General features: G+C 35.6%; 1 protein-coding gene across 12 annotated transcripts in view; it reads left to right on the top strand.

The window, feature by feature from the left end:
• Positions 1–19,298, top strand: part of PDE1A (phosphodiesterase 1A) — a 186,996-nt gene that overhangs the window by 92,162 nt on the left and 75,536 nt on the right. Inside the window, exon 1 of one of the 12 annotated variants that reach the window (XM_072341599.1) lies at positions 870–936. The exons of the other annotated variants lie outside the window; for them this stretch is intronic. The gene's annotated coding sequence lies outside the window, so the exon portion shown is untranslated. Of the gene's footprint in view, positions 1–869; positions 937–19,298 lie in introns of those variants that run through there. 12 annotated transcript variants of the gene reach the window in all.

Below are 19,298 nucleotides of genomic sequence, written 5' to 3'. Positions count from 1 at the left end.
ATTTAGGAGTTTTACCAAGTACAAGCAAGCACACCCTCATCTTCTTTGTATGTTCTAGTTTATTCTTTTTATCCCATGGCTTCAATACAGTATGTAATGAACAGATGTATTTGTTCTCTGCGCAAGTATAGATGGTGTTAACACATTTTTGATTAATATATATGGAATAGGTACAAAATCAGAACACCTTATTAGAAGGATAGATCTTTGTAAAGAAAGCAGTTGCTGTATGATGGCAGCTTAGAAAGCAGTAGATTTTAAAGCTGTAGAGTGGCTAAGGATCTTTTTTAATAATGACTGTTTTCTCACTCTATTTCTGTTGATCTTCAATGGGTCCAAAATGACCATTATCCTTACTACTTGTGTGTAGGGAATAAACAGATGTATGGGAAATTTTGCCAAGTTTGTGTTGAGTTGAACTCTACAATTAAAATGAATGTACATTATATATCATTATTGCTAGTGATCACTTAATTGTAAATGAATGCAGCATATTAATTTAATGAGAGATAATTTATTCCTATGGTGTAGGAGGAAAGGTGGGCAGGAAAAGAGAAGCTGCCATCATCCTTTACTTCTTGCTTTGAGGAAAGGCTGGAATGTAAAAGCATAGTTCCACAAGAAAACTCTGACATGCAAGTTTGTTTCTTGATTTTTCCTTACTCTAGTGGTAAAGTTTGTGCAGTATGGAAACTGGTAATCACAGCCTGAACCTCTGATTAACCAGCTGAGGCAAGTGTTGGGTCAGCTGTGAGAGCACAGGTGAAGGTAATTCAGCTGTGCTCCTGGAAGGGTTGGAGCTTGACTCCACCTCTCCTAGACTTCATTTAGGGGCTGACCACCATGATGGCAGCATCTCTATTGGAGATTGCTCTTTTGTGGAGATTGGGTAAGCAGCCTCAGTATTTTCCAGCTAGACTGAAGGCATCTGGTTTGGTGAGTTTTTCCTATTGATAACCTTTGGCTATCTATTTCCACCTTTCTTATATTATTTCTTACCTTGTAGTACCTTAAAAGTTTTAACTTTGAAATTAACGTAAGAAAGATTTGATGTAAAAAGTAATCATGCAGTTTAGAGGAGTGTCCAGGACATTAGGTAGGGTGTAAAAAGTCCTTAGATATTCCGGATGATCTATACTGTTTTTGAGAGCTTGGCACTTCTTCAAGATGGTAGACAGAAAGATAAAATCTAAAGCAGTATATCAGGAAATTTGAATGGTAGGTGTCATTGTAGAATTAAGAAAGCAGAATAGTAGATTAAGTAGGGGGAAAGCATGGAGAATTCTATTTCCAAGCAGATGATACACGTTTTTTCAGTAAGCACATTGAATGGACGAGGAACCGAGTACAAAAAAATCAAAAGAAATGGAGCAAAAGACCGACATTTGCTTTTGTAGCTTAATGTTACTCATATACATTTGAACAGTAGTCCAAATGTTTGCATTCAACCTCTTAATCATGCTAAAAGAAGGTAAACAAATACATTTTAGAAATTTCAGCAAGCAAAGACAAATGATTTAAATGAAGAGGGTTGGTAGTGTGCAATAGCAAACCCTACTCCCTACTATATGGTATAGACAGCTTGGCTGTCACCAAACTGAGATAGAGCTACTTTATCACCATAAAAGCATGACTGCTGTTGAAGTGATCAAGGGAATCTTGGCTGGTTTCAGAAGTGGAGTTGTGAAGTGCATTATTTATTCAGGTACTTTTGACAGCAGGACCAAAGAAAGGAAGCTTTTGATGGATTAGAACAATTACGTTTTTTTGTATTTAAGTATACTAAATTTTTTGACTTGACAGTCAGTTAATGAGAACACATTTATTTAAGGAAACAACTTTCTATTATTAATTATTTTTAATATACAATACTGCTGTTGTGTATCCAGTTTTGTTCTGTCCTGAGTTTCTGACTTTAAGGATATGAAAAACAGATTTGCCTACATATTTCAAGCTTTTTATTAGAGCTTTACTTTATTCATGCTTAATCAAGAACTGATTTAACAGTAGGTTTGATTGTAGACTTCTGAAGAGGAAAAGCTACGTGAGAACTGATGTACATTCATTGAATAACACCTTCATCTCTAAAGGTTTCTTTAGGTTGGAATTAAAGTGTCATTATCTACTGAATGGTTTGAGAGAATATTCATGGGAAAGTCAGAGTATGTCTCCACTGAGATCAAAAGGAGTCAATTTTTCAGATAGTAGCAGAACAGAAGCTACAGATCATGCGTTGTTCGTTCCTCTTCAGAGGAGTCAGGAAGGGTGCAGAGGAACTCATGTTATCCCCAAAGAAATGAAAGTGATGTGCAATGACTGTACAAATGTCACATGGCTTTGTGGCAGTAATCTTTCAAGCAAATGAATTAAGGGTATGCAATAGAAAATTCTAAGGACGACAGTGATTTTTCTATTTATTTATTTTTGCATATCCTAAAGAACAGAGAGAACAAAAGTCTGAGTTCTGTTGAGATATGAAGGTGGTTTTTTTTGTTGTTGTTTTTTGGTTTTTTTTGTTTGTTTGTTTTGTTTTGTTTTTTTCCTCTAGTGGGTACATTTTTCCCTATTTTTGTCTGAATGGTCAGAAGTGAAAACATGATTCTTTCTGGGGTGGAATCACTGTGTTCTGGAGGCAGATCTAAAGAATTAAAGATATAGGCATGTTTGGTGTCCTAACATATTGCAAAACATGTTGGAAATACATTTCATCAGAGCTAGTAGCTCTGCTATACTGTGTTCTTAACATGTTTGTGACAAGGCCTATGACTGAGGAATAAACTGTAAATGGCAGTAACAGCACTAACCACAGAATAGTGGAGATTTACATATTCAAATCAGTAGGAAGTTGTAGTACAAGTTAAGAATCACTTCTTCACCGAACTTGCTACCTCTGCTGTGGTGTTAGTCCATTATTTCTACTCCCCCTTTGCATGATTCTTTTCTGGAAAGTCATAGACTGAAAACTGCATTATCTAGTTTAAGAATACTCATTCCTGCTTTCCTGTGACACTGGTGGCTACACTTGCCACGAAATGAATGTTAGCTGTTTAGTCTCAATCTAGCAAGCTTCATATTTATGCAAGAAAGTACTTGAATGAAAACTGGAGGTCATTCATTGTTGCAACTTTACCAAGCAAACATCATGAGTCAGCAGAGGAAGTGTAGCTTCTCCTGCATTTTTTTAATAATAGGTGGGTTGTACCTGTGGAAAGTCAGAGTTTTGTTTCTGTGGCAGATGGATGGCTGCATCAGAGCACAGTATGGCAGCTGGCTGGGCTCAGGAACTGGGATGGAGGTGGGCTTTGCCTCTGTGTCTGGGGTGGAAACTTGCAGCAGGGAGAGAGGCAGCCAGAACCTGCTAGAAGCTGAAGCAAAGAAGGGAAGTAGATTTTTCTTTATACAAGTTTTAAACAGCTGCATCTCTCAAATCAGATTCCATAGCTTCCAGTGTAATCCTGGCTAAATCACAAGAATATTCTACTCATCAGTTTTAAAGATCTAGATTTCCAAGCTTCCTGTATGCACCTGGTTTGCTGCAGAGTGAACCTACTTATGATGAGGCTGGTCACAGTTTTTAGATGTTTATTAGCATTTGTTCATTAGTCTGCATATGAATTCTTAAATAGCAGAATGAGAACTGTCTGTGTCTGGAAGATACATTTTAAATACTTTATTTTTTTGCTTGTTGTAGACTTAATGTTTCCATGTACTCTTTGTTTAGAATACACTGACATAACCTTAAGGATGTTTCAGATAATGTTGAAAGTTGATTTCCAAACCAGTACAGAACAGTAAAGAGCAAGCCAGTACTCTGCTTATTATTCAACGTTATGGGAATCTTGATTTCTGAAATATTTAATTATCTATTAAATCAGATCACAATTGCAAACATTCATTTTAGTTCTTTGATATTTCTCCTTTTATGTACATAAAAAGACAGATAATAGAAAAAATGACGCAAGCTGCCTACCCACCTAAGAACGATTACTATGTTGATTTACTTTTTAAATGCACGTGAAGGTGAATAGAGAATTTGGTAAGGCATTTAGAAGAGTTCATATTTTAAGTGTTTTAAACTTTTTCAAAATGACAACAGTGCCAATGAGGCAATAATGACAAAGTCAAATTAGCAGAGCTGAAGGAAAGACTGGGAAATGGTTTGCATAAAGCTTCAGAACTGTTATCCCAAAATGTTACTGGAATTCTCCTCTCAAGTATGATTTTAAAATCATTTTACAAATGTGTTTTGATGCCCATGATAGGCAATTGCATAGACTGCACTGTCATGAAAGGGTGGATTTCTGAGCTAAGCTTATTGTGTGATACAGACTTACTGCTGTGTTGTTTGTTAAGTGAAGGCCATTGCAACAATGTGTTTCAAATGATACTGCTCTTTCTGGAAATTGAACTTTACTCAGAGCTTGAAAGCCTGAAACTTAGCTGGAGGGAGTGGAGAAAGGCTTCATACATGATACAGTACCATCTAGAGTTACTAATTTGGCTAATAGAAGTGGTTTGGTGATATTAATCTTAGTAAATACCTTAACTCATGTACATGAACCTTAAATAAACCTGGGAAGAGCATAGGAAAGAGGGCAAATGAAAGACTCAGGGCAGATGTGAACAAAAGAGGCTCTGAGCCTTGTTCTCCTGATTCCACATTCCTGGTAGCAGAGATGGTGTGTGCCCCTCAGAATCACCTGGTGACTGTACAGTGACTTTAGTCAACATCAAACTGGATTTGAGTGTGACTCTTGCCACTGAGTTCTGTCCTCACGTGCTTCCTTTATGCTTCTTTTCAAACTGACTCCTTTGTTATTCTTGACACCTCCCCATAATTACATGGCTGCTGGCTGTTTTCTTCCTTAACACAAACCATTTTGTAAAAACAGAGGTTTGTGAATCCCATCCACACACTCTACTTAAACTCATACTCCTGTCCTTATCTGGTATCTGTGCAGACACTCCCACAGATGGAGAGGAGATAATGGTAAAGCTGCATAAAGGATGGGAGAGAAGGGATTAAAAAAAATCCAAAACTGGAGATCATTTACAATTCAAAAGACAATGGCTTTAGTGGTGGAAGTACATGGAGTAGTTGAATAGAAGTATGTGGAACTGAGAATGGGAGGGTGATGAGGAACTGTGGAAATGATGTGAAGCAAAAAACCCCTGTGAAACTGAACAAACAAGAAAAGAATGAAGACAGAAATATTGGTTAACAAAGAAGTTAAGGCAAAATTAAAAGAGGAAGAGAATGAGTAATACAGAATATAATGAATAGTGTGGAAATGTAAAGAAAAGCAGGTGGTGATCTGACAAAGAAGTTAATGAGAATATGGTCATTTGAAGTTTTACATGCTTACTCATTTCTACTATACTAAAACATAAATTGTGCGCTAAGTACTCCGTGTTATTGGTAAGTACACTACACATAGTAACACTGGTAAAATATATTAAATGTTTAATACCATCTTGGAGGTCTGTTTGGGATACTGCTGGTGTACTGTTTTGTACTACTTCTAGTCAAATTTTTCCATGTTAATGATGAATTCAGGAGACATTACAAAATTAGTAATTGAGTCATTTTTCAATTGGCATGAGTGAGCTTTCTTATTTCTCATTATTTTTGTTAAAAGTGCCTGATTATTTAAAGTACTTCAAGGAAATGGGGACCTGAAAAATCCCACAAGAAGCAGGTCCTATTACAGTTTTTATTGTTTTTAAAAATTTACAAAAATTGAGAAATTTTCTGATAATTAGGAATGTTTACACATTGCTTTCCTCCTGGCCTGCAACTAGTGTTTGAAGCATTTCCTGACATAGAGAAATTAAGTCAACTTCTGTCCTACCATTCTGATTGTCAGACCTCAAAGATCTTCAGTCTATATTCACTTTAAGCATGCTGCTCCAGTCACATCAAGGTGGTCATTACACACTTTATGGCTAAACATTTCTAATTTTACATGAAATTACTTTGGACTCCTGGTAGTGGCAATTGAGTAGTTTTGTGCTGAGCTCATCTATCTTAAATTATTAATTACCTTATTTTAGAAAATCTATTTTTCAGCATCAGAATAAATACCTTGTTAACCTCTCATTTGAAAATTAATGATGTGTTTTCTTGCAGCTTTGGACATACACAAACTGGAACATTTGTATTATGCAAACCAAATATAATGCATTGGTGTAAAACTACTGCTTAGTAGTAACCTTCGCTGTTGATAATGAATGGTTACAAGGAATTGTTTAAACATTTCTGTGAACCAGAATTAATAGCTTCCTTAGTTCTGGAGAGAGGATTTCAATGCTGTAATAACATGGTTCATAAATATTAAAATAACTAAACACAATACTTGAATAACTGGAGTGGAGTTTCTAAATAATTTACCTTTTTGTGTTGCTTGTTTTTTGTGGTTTTGCAGTGCTGAGTATAAGCAAAAAGGGAAAACCAGGACTGTAAAAAAAACTGGAAAGACTATGTGGTTGTTTTGAGCTGTTAGGTGCCATCTTCTGGAGGTAGCATGTTAGCATCAGCTTCTCCTTTGTTTTAGTACAGTCTAAGAAATCAAATAACTACTAAGAGAGGCTGAAATTTGGCTTGGCACTGATAGAACTGTTTACGTGGGCTGTAAAGCCACGAGTTACCACCTTTTATTTAAAGATGGAATATGAATCCAAATAAACTTAGCATGGGCTAACTTACCAAATACAAGTGTGTATCTATTGTGCAGTAAACAAGCTGTGAACTAATTCAGAGATAAAGCAAAATGAATTTACCATCCTGAAGTCTTTTTAGAGAAGTGTTCAGATTAGTTTATTTTCTGAAATTAAGTAAAATTGAAAACAGTAAGCAAACAACATGGGTTACATACCTTACCTTCAGTCACTTAATCATGAGGAATTTGTATCAATGACCAGTGTTCTTGAAGTGCTCTTTTACAGTATTGGTTTTCTTTCTTGTACAATAAACTCTCCTGATTTTGTTTAGTGCGTATTCACAAAATAAATTTTCTGGATAAATTGTATTGCTTTCATCGCTGTCCCAAATGTTGTATGGATCCTCAAGAGATTCACTAATGTGGTACTTCTTAAGCTGCAGCACAGATGTCTGAAACTTCCATGCAAAGAACCCTTCTGAGGCTGCTAGAATGTATTTAGAGAATCTTACAGACTGCTTTGGTAAAAGGGATTGATTTCATTATATTCATATATTTTCTTGACTATCCTTTGATGGTGTTTCTTTACTAAGTAAAGATGTGATCCTGGAAATAATTGTGCCCATGGGTAGTGATTGTGAGAGGTCTAATGAAGTCAGTGAGACTGCACATACAAAAATACTGTATTTGACAAATAGGGTTTCACTGTATCAACCCATAGAAGGCAAACAGTCTACCCAACACTGATTTGGATTGAACACAGCATTACTTTTAATTCAGCTTTTCTACTAAATAGAAGTAAAATATTATTTATATTTAATTATTAAATATAATAAATATAAATAAATATTGAATATAAATAAATTTAAATATTAAAATATTTGCTGTTTGTGGAGTAATGGTCAAGACACATTTACATTTAGAGGATTGTATTTCAAAAATTGAGAGGGAAATATAAGAATTAGTTATTTCAGAACCTTCTTAATATAGTAACTTGCAGCTGGACGAAGCAGAAAAATGACGGTTAGGAATAACTTAACAATATGTTCATTTTTAAAAATTATTTGTAGCTAAGCACTGGTCTTCTTTGAGTTCATACATTAGTGGAATTTGAAACTGAGAAGTAATTACTGTGTTTACCTTTCTTGCCTTCATGCTAAATAGTGTACATACATGGTGTACTCAAAACAAATCTCTGATTCAAATCCAGTAGCATTTATTAAGTAAATGAGATATCTTAGGAAAACATGAGTAAAATTATCATTATTTTTTGTTAATTTTCTTAATACTTATAGCCTTCATTGTTGGTGCCTTATTTTCTCTAGGATATCTGTTATTTCCTTTAATTTAAACTTCATTTGACCCAATTCTGTAAACTAGATTTAAGTACCTCTCCTTTTTATTTTTTGTCCCTTTCATAGATGTAAACTGCATCCTAAGAACTCTAAACCGTCTCTATTTTTATTTATATAGAAAGAAGTTTTACTGTAAGTCATTTATTCCTTTATCTTCATAGCTTTTCTCCTTAGTTTTATATCCCGTTTTCAAAATCATCCTTGTAACATGAACATGTGGTTGTACTGCAGTATTCCAGTACTGATCTCACCAGTACCAAATGCAGAGGTATATATAACTTCTACATCTACTTAGGCTTCCTTGTTATGCATCTCAATCTGGAATTTACTGTTTTTCAATATAACGCTTGCAGTGGAAATGCTTGAAAGGGCTTCAGGGCTTGAAGCTGTGATTGAGCACCTGGAAGGAAGGCAGAGCAACCCAAGGGAGCTCAGGTGTATGCAGTGTAGAGTGACCAGAAGGAGTGGATCCAGGATCCACCCCTTTTCAGACCTCATTTATGGGTTGGCAGCAGAGGCAAGGGTATCTCACTGGGTGTCCCTGCTTGCGTGAAGTGTAGGCAGTTTCTTCCCTTCATTTTTGTGCCCACAGCTGTTGTGTTGGAGCAAATTATTACTTGCTACAGCCTAGGACCTTGCTGTTATTGCTGCACTTTCTATTGTGTTGCAATTCCTAACTCATGTTTATATCTCTTATATGTATGCACATGTATCTATATCTGTTTATTTAGGAGCTGAGTAAAAAAGGTGAGATCTATGAGGTTTTTGTCTCTCACACGAAATGAAACCAACATTTAGTTCAAAATAATCTATCTGACCTGAGATTCATAATCAGTGGAACAGAAGGTATTCTGGACGTTGCTTTTTAGTCTGTTCATCTTATATGTTGTCACTTTATGTTGAATATCTGCTAGGATAGAAAGAAATTCCAATTTCTTGGCTCTCAGGCTAGTATCTCAATTACTTAGTGACATAACTGTTTACAGACACCTATATGAGTACTCAGTAACAGAGTAGCTGAAGATATAATTTGTTATTCTCTTATGGCCTGACAACTAGGTCATTTGCAAAAGATATCAGAGGCCGCTTCATAGATAATATAAGGGGTAGGCTTGAACAGTTGCAAGTCATCATAATCAGGTATGGATTAAGCTACGATGTCTTCAGTGCAGTGATATCTTCCATCCATTCAGTTATAGTGTTTTTTGTGTTTTTTTTTGTTTTTTGTTTTTTGTTTTTGTTTTTAAGTTATGAAAGTCACAATTAAAGTTATTTATTGAAAACAAATACATACTTACAAATGAATAATTCATCTTATTTAACTTGTCTAGCCTGGCACATGCCAACCAACAAAGACTTGTTATACACTTGTTATTGGACTTCACTATGTAATTTCAGTGCCTACCTTGGCAGCCTCCAAAGGATCTAGATTTTACTGCAATAGTGTAACATGTTCAAAAGAAACCTTCTTCCTCATCAGATTTTAAAGACAACAGGCTTTCTACTCCAAACCACATGGATCCCATCTCTCTGTAGTTCCCCACACCAGACATTCTTAATTTCCTCCTTATAAGAATCTTCCTGTCTAGGACTTAGCTTCTTCAAGTGATATTTCTTTTTTTGGTCACCATGGGATATCTCAAAACTCTGTAAGGATTCACCGCAGAGACCATGAAAGATATATTTATTCCTCCTATTGCTCAGTCTGTTACTGATCTGGTTCCCTTGGAAGAGAATTTTCAGGAGGAGGAACAGCAGATGCCAGTATATTTGTCATCAGCAGCTGAGCCAGCCATCCTTTAATCATGCTCTTTTATCCCAAATGATTACGAATCCTTTTAAGATCTTATGAGAAAAGTTGCCTGACATGTATGTGGAACCAATCCAGGAAAATCCTTACAGTGTTCAATGTGTTGCACACAGCTGTGCCTAGATAGATGGTTTTAACCATCAGTGAAGAATTTTGGACGTGGCTGAATTCTTTTGGCAGGCAACAGTTTCTTTATCACCAGCCCCCAAGAGAGCAGATTGCCATTAGTTTGGGCCTTCACATGAGCAATTCTTTACTTTTCCTCTGCTGGATTTCCTGATGATAGATGCAGAAAGCAAAACATCTGATCAGCAGTAGCTTTAATCTCTTCCATATGTGAAGTTAAACTGTAATTTTTCTACACACTTCGGCACAGAATTCCTGGACCTCCTTTGCAGACCAATTTCATTATGACTGGAGGGGAATTTTTGGTCCTTTATTAATGATGCTGAACATGTAAACATAATGTCTCTGATATCACTTTGTACTTATTCAATATTTTCTCAGATCCATTGCGACAAGTATCAGGCGTTCATCAGTGCTGAGAGTTCTTTGAGAACTATGGTTTTAATTTGAGAGGAAAAAAAATATAATGTGTTATAATTTACCTAAAATTTCCTTTATAATGATATCAGAAGTCATATTTCCACCATCAAAAGGCAACTGGGGTCATTTCATTAGAAATATCCTAGTTAGGCTCTCAGTCTCTCTGTGTGACAGATCTGTCTGTCCTTTAATCATCTCTCTGTCCTGTTACTGAACTCACTGCAGTATTATGTCCATGCCTCTGTGTACTGGGGAGTTCAGAACTGACAGACCTCTCTGGGTATGTCTCATTGTAGATGAGCAGAGAGGAAGGATCCCTCCAACCTCCTGGCAGTGCTTTTTCTGACACAGTATCAAAGGCTGCTGGCCTTCTTCACTACAAAGGATTATCACTGTATGTTGTTCATCTGGTCCACAGGGACTACATATATACATATATATATATAAAGATATCTATCTATTTATTTATTTATTTATTTTTGTCAAGCTGCTTTCTGGCCAGTTGTACTGATTTATACCAGCCTGTACTGGTGAGTGAGGATATTCATATTAGTATTTTCCATATAAGCTTTGCGAGATTCATGTTTGCTTGTTTTCTCCAGACTGTCAGACTCCCACTGAATGCTGTACAACTGTTTGGCTTACCAACTATTCCTGGTTTTGTACTGTTTGCAAACCTGCTGAGGATGCTGTTGTTCTCCAGGTCATGAATGAAGATGTAGAATGTGTTGCTATGGGTATTTCTGTGAAGAAGTCCTTCATTCCTGAAATCTCTGACTGCAGGAATCTCTGTAGTAAGGAAAATAAAATGGTATTGATAACTTTTTAATTAAATACTTATTTTTTGGTGATTGGGTTCTCTTAATTACAGAAACATGGGGACTGGGTATCCTTAGGAGGAAAGAGACTTACTAGGTAACCTAGCCAAACCATTACTTTGTTTGCAGTGCTCTGTGAAGTAGCCTAAGTTATTTAAGTACCAGTTCCTATGGAAAGCTATCCTGTGGCTTAATAAAGTACAGTGAAATGCTAAGGAGCTTGATGCTTTCACACCAGTAGGATAAGACTGCTCCATTATTTTAGTTATCACATATTAACTACATTAATGTTATGGGTGCATAATAAATGTTTCTGGTAACATGATAAGCAGCTGTTATAACGGCTGCTATGTACATAACAATTTTATGAAAATCCAGAGTGTTGAGATACTACAAAGCTGGATCTCACCAGACGTATCAAGAAATAACATAAGCAATGTTGGATCTAAACAGGAACGTGCTTAGCTTAACATATCTTTTTTTCCAAAAGTACTAACAATATTTTGTGGTAAGTAATGTCTCTTTATCCTCAAACCTCTGTCTCACAGTATAGAATCATAGAATGCCTTGGTTTGGAAGGGAAATCAGTGAATCAGGCTGAGAAATGTGCACTTCATTTTGCATAAAATGCATTTGCTAATTTTTAGCTCTGTATGCTTTGAGAATATTCAACTTATTTCTCACACTTGGTCTGAACGTTTCTTCTAAGCAGTAAGAATGATTTAAGTTTTTCAAAGCTGCAAAGGAGAAGTGTTCTTTTAAAGTTCTTTGAAAATGTTTTCTTAAAATGAATTGTAGAGCAGTGAATTTCAAGATGCTAAAAAATGTCTCTGAATCTGATCTTGGCATCAGATGCATTATGTCAGGAAGCAGATGCTAGAGAACCAACAGACTTTAAGAATGAAAAATGAAGAAACAAGGAGGTTTCTAAACTTCTTGGTCTTGACCTCTCCTAGAGGCAGTTAAATAAATGTTCACAGGTATAGCATTATTTGTAGATATTTTATAGTAAACACGTAGATTACAATAGAAAAACAATTCTATGGTTCTATAGAAAAATTGAGAAAGAAGCAGTAAATGTATTAATATTAATGGCTTACTTTAATAGCCCTTGTTTAGTCTTGGAGCATTCAAGGACTACCTCAGAGCCAAACTCAGAATAGCAGAGGAGGCTGACAGGACACTTCTATTAGGACCTTTTCACTATTGAAATTATTACCACATTTTTCCTTCCTAAATCTTCTTCTATTGACTGCTCAAAGCAACTCCTACAAAACTTTCTTCCCCTAATAATAGTTATCAATAGTAAAGCAGCTTCACTAAAAAACAATAGTGACCTTTAAAGTTATGTATGTGGATGATTGGAGATGGGTTATTTCTATCACTGTATTTTAAGTAATAGTGCACTGAGCCATACTTCAAATAAATGATCTCACTTTGGATTTACTTGAAGTTGGTTAGGAAAATGTGTGGTCTTTTGAGATTTTTTTTTGTTGTTGTTTGTTTGTTTGTTTTGTCTTGTTGGATACCTCTCAAGACAAAGAAATACTCCTAATTGCCCATTTTGGTAAGGTCATATTGAAAAAAATTGTCTCCTACGTTGGAGTCACAGTATGAAAATCTTTGGCAATGTCTGACCCCTGTTAAGTTTTTCTTAATGAAGTGAAAAAGATAGAAATGTATGAAGGGTAACTTGTTATATTTGAAGGATTGTCTGCTTATTTTTCCCTCGATGGTTTCTCATCCATGGCTTTAAGTACTCCATAGATAGAATTAAGTAGCTTTTCACTATTCCTGAAGCATTATGCAAACTAGAGTGATTTCTGGCTGAGATAAACTATGATTAAAGTGGACAGAAAAATCTTGGCTCATTCAAGGAATATACAGGCTGCTGTCCCTATTCTGCTTTAGGGATGAGTGCTCTGTCTTCTAGTCAAAACATTTCACAATAAAAATTTAACAGGCTGGAGAGCATTTCCAGAAACAAACTGTTAATGTGAGTATGAGATGGAACAGTACAAGAGAAGTCATGAGGAAATGATACTTGAAGAGAAAGGAAAAGTATCTTGAATTTATAACCTATGAATGCCATTCCTTGAATAGATGGTTGCAGCGAATGATGCTCCAGCAGCTGCCCTAATAGGAACCAAGCACTGTGGCTGTGGTTAACTAGCTGCTGGAGATGAAGGAGAGTGAGCATTTCTAATTCTAATTTCTAATCTAATCTTTTCAAACCTATGCTGAAATTTTTTGGGCTAGGTTGCTCTAGCAGCTTTTAGCCTGAGCGGCGCAACCATTCCTAAAGGTAAGCAAATAATTGTTTTCAAGTGAAGAAAATTGTTGATTTCTCTTTGGAGAGGCTATGGGGATCCTTGGCACTTGAAAAGTGACAGAGGTCATTTTTCCATCTCATTGTAAGTTTTAATTTCTCTAACTTATCTGAAATTTTCTCTAACATAGTAATGATCTCCCAACAAATCTGAGTTTCAGTAAACTCAGTATTAGTTTGCTAGGGTTGTGAAACTTGTGCTCCAGGGATTTCTGTCCAGTTCAATGAAGGACTCTGTTTTTGTGGATCCACGGTGCTGACTGGGATAGATTTGAAGGCGACTTGCAATGTCAGTCACATTATTGTAACAAATTTGCTTTTGTAAGCAATTTTGTTGTGAGAGACTGAGCTCCTGCAGGTCTGAAACTTAGGGCAAAAATTCAAGGTTGTCAAAATGATTAAAACTGCAACTTCTACATAAAGCTGAGTAAGTAACTGCTCGGTAAAGGAAATCAAATGTCCTTATACCTCCTGGGATTTGTTTACCTTACGGTGAGGAAAAAAAAGAAAACACACAAAAAAACAGAAAACATCTTTATTTAGATTCCAGTACGTTTTCAGTGTGTATTCATGTTGGTGCTCTCCTGACTGATCCATATACCATACAGTCCACTTAATCCAGGAAGGGGAAAGTTGAGATGCATCTCTCTATATATCTGATACTTTACCACTGAAGTTTTGCCATGCACAGCTTTTGTAAAACAGTTGTTACCTGTGTGGCAGAAGCAAGTTTTTCTCCCTTTATCTTCTTGTGGTAATAGAATAAAGTGAAACATAAACCAGTGCTGTTAATTATTTCTGTGATCTGTTCAGATCATACCGAAAAGGATAAAAAAGAATTTGCTGTTAAAGAGAAACAAAAGAAGGGGAATAAATTTGTCCATGGCTGCCTACTAAACAGAGAAACTATTTTGCATTCTCAGGGAGCGTATGAGTTAGAAAAATACAGTGAAATACTTGATTTTGCTTTTAGTATTTGGTTTAGCTATTCTTCTGTCTGTATTAGTTCTTAAAGTTTTCTCTTGTAATTGAGTAGAAAGCCATTAAAATCTGTTTTACTATGAGAATGAAGTACTATCGTCAAAGAAACAAGAGTGCAAAACTGCCATTGCCAGGGGAAACCACTTAATGTCCTACCCCCACTTCACTTGGCAATTTTTGGTATGATGTGACCATCTGAGTTTTCTCAGATGAGGAGGTTTATAGCATGCAGGGAGAGAAAAGCTCATGGGAAAATTCCTTTTGTAACCTTTTCTGTTATTTTTCTTGACTGTTAGCTCTCAATTCTCATCTGTGCAAAATGTGTCTGCCATAGCATGACTCTTATTTACTCACTTGCTGTTTTGATACGAAATTGGAATAGGATTATTTATAAAATGACTTCAGTTTCTGACTGATGAAGGGGCGGAGGGGTGAGAAGGAAACTTGTATTTCTTTAAAATATATATATCTAATAATAGAAAGGGTATATGAAGCAAAGACTTTTTAACTCTGGGCTCTGAGGATTCTTTTCTGTTCAGCAGAAGTAATGGTCAACCTAATGTTTGTTTAGGCTGTGTTACTTCTTAAATTTTTGAAGAAATTATTTAAATTCCTACCTCACCATAAAGTGGTCTTAAACTAAATTCTATTAAAAGAGTTTTGATAGACTGATGTATAAATTTTTGCAAAATTGCATTTTATTTTTTATTTATTTATTTTTAAAGGAGAAATCAAAGCTTTTGAAGCCTGGATGTTCTTTGCTATCTTTATATTGTGGTGGTTATTCAGATTTTAGTGTTCCCAGAGTATTTTGGGATTCTGATGTATTCTGAAAAAGGAAAAAGACTTTTTATTTTTATTTATTTATATATTTATTGTTGAATCAAAATTGCACTTTGGAAGAACTGTCATTTCATTAAAAACTACTGATTGTTGAGATGTTTCTAGGGATCCTTAGGAAAAAAAAAAAAAAAAATGAACTGTTATGGAGTGTGAGATGTTCACTGTCTCCAAATCACATGTTTGTTGGGGTTAATTTTTACAAATTGAATCTCCTGAGTAAGTGCCTGAAACTCTTTTTTTGTATTCTGTGTTGAATGTAGAGGAAATGTTCAAGGAGATGTTTGTTACTGAAGTCTTCCCTGCAAGCAATGTGTGTCCAAAGATGCTTTTAGAAATAATAAGGGAGCAACCTTTCACTGCTTTGTAAACAAAATTACAGTAAATGATGTAAGAAGTAAATATTTTCTGACCCGAATTATTTTCTCAAGAGTGACATTCTTCTAGCTTTGTTTTTATATTTAAATCAATATTTACTCACACAAGGATGAAAGATTGCTAACAGTTTGTGTATGTTACCAACTTGCCTGTTGTGCTGCACAACCCTCTTCAAAGAAATATGGGCAATGGCTGTTTGATCATTAGTGCGTGCGCAGGTAAGAAAACAGTTTCATGGGAAACTATAGTAAGCAGTGATTTTCCATGCTGGGCCTGTCAGCAGTTTTCATATTTTCCCATGATGGGGAAGGAAGATATCAAATGAATAAAAAGTAGACTGACATTCATGAATGCTCCAAAGGACCCTTTACTTTTGTTATTGCTACTTCTTTGGAATACTGCATGTGGTAATATAGGCTTCTTATGGGGAAATTAGTACTGTCAGCTACTTTCAGTTTTTTTCCACAATTCGTATTAACTTCTTTGCAGAAAGTGTGACTTTGATCACAGGCACAGAGGCAGTCTTGCTTGTGAATGTATCTCATGCTTTAATGTTTAGTTAAACCATCTGTCTTCTGATGTAAGTAAGGAAAATAAATGTCAAGGTTGGCCTTGAAAACATCCACTGATAATATTTTCATTTACTGAGATCTAAAAGATTGCTCAGCTATTGTAGTGTCATCTCATTCTGACACTAGGTGTGACCTTGTGCCTCTGTGAAGAGTGCATTTCCTTTCAAGGTACAGCTTGACTGCATCTGAAATTGATGGTGTCATCTTGCTGAGTCTGTGTAACCTAAACTACACTGAGATCCTCCTGGTTGCACGTTTCTTTCCCCACCTAATACAGCAGTGTGTAGCAGTAATCAAGGGCTGAGTCTGGGCAGATGAGCTGGGGAAAGGCAGACTCTTTGTTTACCAGGGTTATAGGCAATGCTTTCATGTTATGTGCTGACTCACCTGTGAACACCCTGTCAGGTGCCTTCTGAAGAAGGTGGAAGCAGTGGACAGATGAGGCTAGAGTATAGCTACTTTTACCCCCATTTAGTGTAATAAGCAGTGAGGTCTGGCACAATTAATAGAAGGTTGTTCTCTGTCAAACCATGGTGCTGTTTGACCCTGGTACACTAGATTAACTATAATGGTCAATAATTCATATAGACACACAGCACTGTTAATAGTGAAAGCTATGAAATACATGTCTGAAGGGAGATTCCCTGTAGATATGATTTATCGCTTCTGTGTCAGAAATGAATATTTAATTACATATTTAATTATGTTGATATCATGGAATATAATGTCAATTGGCAAGGAGGTTAGGGCCAGTGGTGGATCTATTAACATTTAAATTATACTTTCACCCCAAAATGACAGTCTCAGTTTATTTTGCTGTGAGTTGCTTGTCCCTTGTATGGCTGAAGAAATCCACTAAGTGAACTGAACATACTCTAGCTGTTTAGAGGACCCTGTAATGTTGGTATTACAGAATGCATGTTCACAATATAGCCTATTCCCCTCTTTCCCCTCTGGTTCCATTACAGCATGTGTGGTTGGTTTTTTTGTTTGTTTGTTTGTTTTTGTTTGTTTGTTTTGTTTTAAGCTGAAGAAAGTTTGCATAGTGTATTGGAAACATAAACAGAGCTGTAAAAGCCACAAGGCATCCTTAACAGTGCCATCAAACCTTCTGTTTCACAATTAAGTATCCTGTTTACCTTGGATTTATTAGCAATTTTTTGCTGTTAATTTTGCCATCAGCAATATTACCTCAGAATGAAATAAGGTTTAAAAGGTACAAAACTTATACACTGCAACAACCTTGGGATTGTCCTCAGAATGTCAAATTTTTTCTCATTAACGATTTTTATTTTTTAAGAGAAGTATTTAAGTATTCCTGTGACATTACTTGTTTTCTCTCAAGTCCTCTCTCATGTTAGCTATTGAATATTGCTTCAAATATTTTACTGGTTCAGATTTGTTTCTCAAAAAAGCAGGCAGTTTTTGTAACTAATTCTGATTCAACCATCTAATTTTGGAAAGCAAAATGTTTCCATGTTACAACCATTTGCTAGTAAACGAATATTCACTTTTGTTGCTTTGTGACATAAATAACAGGCAGAACAACTCTGCTCCAGGCATTGTTTTTCCTTCATTTTGGGCACACAAGATAAATTTGTTTCTTAGTAGGCAACTCAGACTAAATCCTGACAGCGTGGTCTGCAAGGGTTTATCAAACTATTCAACTTGTTAAAACATTCTTAATTGGGGCAATCTTTATGTTTATTGGCATATTAGTACATGGTGTACTGCTTATTCCTAACAGCAACTTCTAGTTACTGCTTTACTGTGATGGTTACACCTGTGCATTCTTGCTGACGTAAGCTGGGTTTATATGAAAGTTAAACAAGAGCAGTAATTGGCACTAAACATAAAATGTTCTGTTTGTAAAGAAAACGACGTGTGCAGAAAGAAATGAGTTTCAAGCTTTAAAAGGTTTTGGCCTATTATTAAGAGGAAACATTTAACAGGATAGTTAAACTTTAAACTACAAATATTTTCCCATTGCCTTTATTAAAAATAACTCTTTTGACAGTAAATGAGAAAGAGACACCTATAGGCTGGCTGTAGTTGCCACGACAACAACTTAAACTCATGAAACACACAACAGTAATCCTTGACAGCATTGTTAGCTTATAAACAACTACACCAAATCAGCAGGACATAGGCTATTCTGCTTTAGCTAGAGTCTTATGTTTTTATTTGGTCTTAATACATGAGCAAACCACAGCACACAACAAAAAATAAAATCATTCTTTGCCTTATGTGTTGATAGAATCAGTTTTTGTGAGTTTGATTTGAATAGCTGAAGGAATATATTTTGAAGTCTGTCTTTTCTTAGGAAATGTGACTGTCTCTGATTTTTGCTAGTGTTTGTGAAAACAGATAATTTGTCTGTGCTGTTTGCAGGGGTTATGTATTTCCTTGCAGAATTATGGAAACCAGAGATGGCAATGACCTACCAGTATCAAGTCATGCAGCCATATCTTTTGCCAATGCAAAAATATTCCCCAAACTACATTGAGTGTTGTTGTCTAGTCTAGTTTTAAAACTTTAGAGCTATGTGGATTCCATTGTTTCCCTTGGGAGCTCAGTTTGTTCCATTGCCAGGAAGCTTTCCTGATATTCAGCCTCAGTTTTTCCATGTTTAATTTCAGACTATTAATATGAGAGTCCCATACTGAATAACTGGTTGGTTTTTGTTTTTGTTTTTGTTTTTTTTTTTTTTAATTTATTTTCAGTGATATGAAAGTCTTTGTAGATGCTGTCAGTCTAGTCATATGTGAACCAATCTATACTTATTTTTAACTTTTAACTTTTAATTGACCCTTTCAAGCTCCTGACAAATACTTTGAATGGTTTCTGCTTTCTATAGCAGAAACTTGGCTATAGTAGAACTTAATTCCAATTTTTTTTTTTTTTTTCTCAAAGTCATGAGATGTAAAGCCCTCTTTTCATTTTTAAGTTGTAGTTGATTGTGAATTATAGGAGCTTTTCAGTGATGTCCTAGTGTGATTAGTTGGTCTCA

Source organism: Excalfactoria chinensis, chromosome 7 (genome assembly GCF_039878825.1).
Source record: "Excalfactoria chinensis isolate bCotChi1 chromosome 7, bCotChi1.hap2, whole genome shotgun sequence".
Classification (NCBI taxonomy): domain Eukaryota; kingdom Metazoa; phylum Chordata; class Aves; order Galliformes; family Phasianidae; genus Excalfactoria; species Excalfactoria chinensis.
Note: the sequence above shows the minus strand (reverse complement) of the source record. Positions and strands in the feature narration are given on the sequence as shown.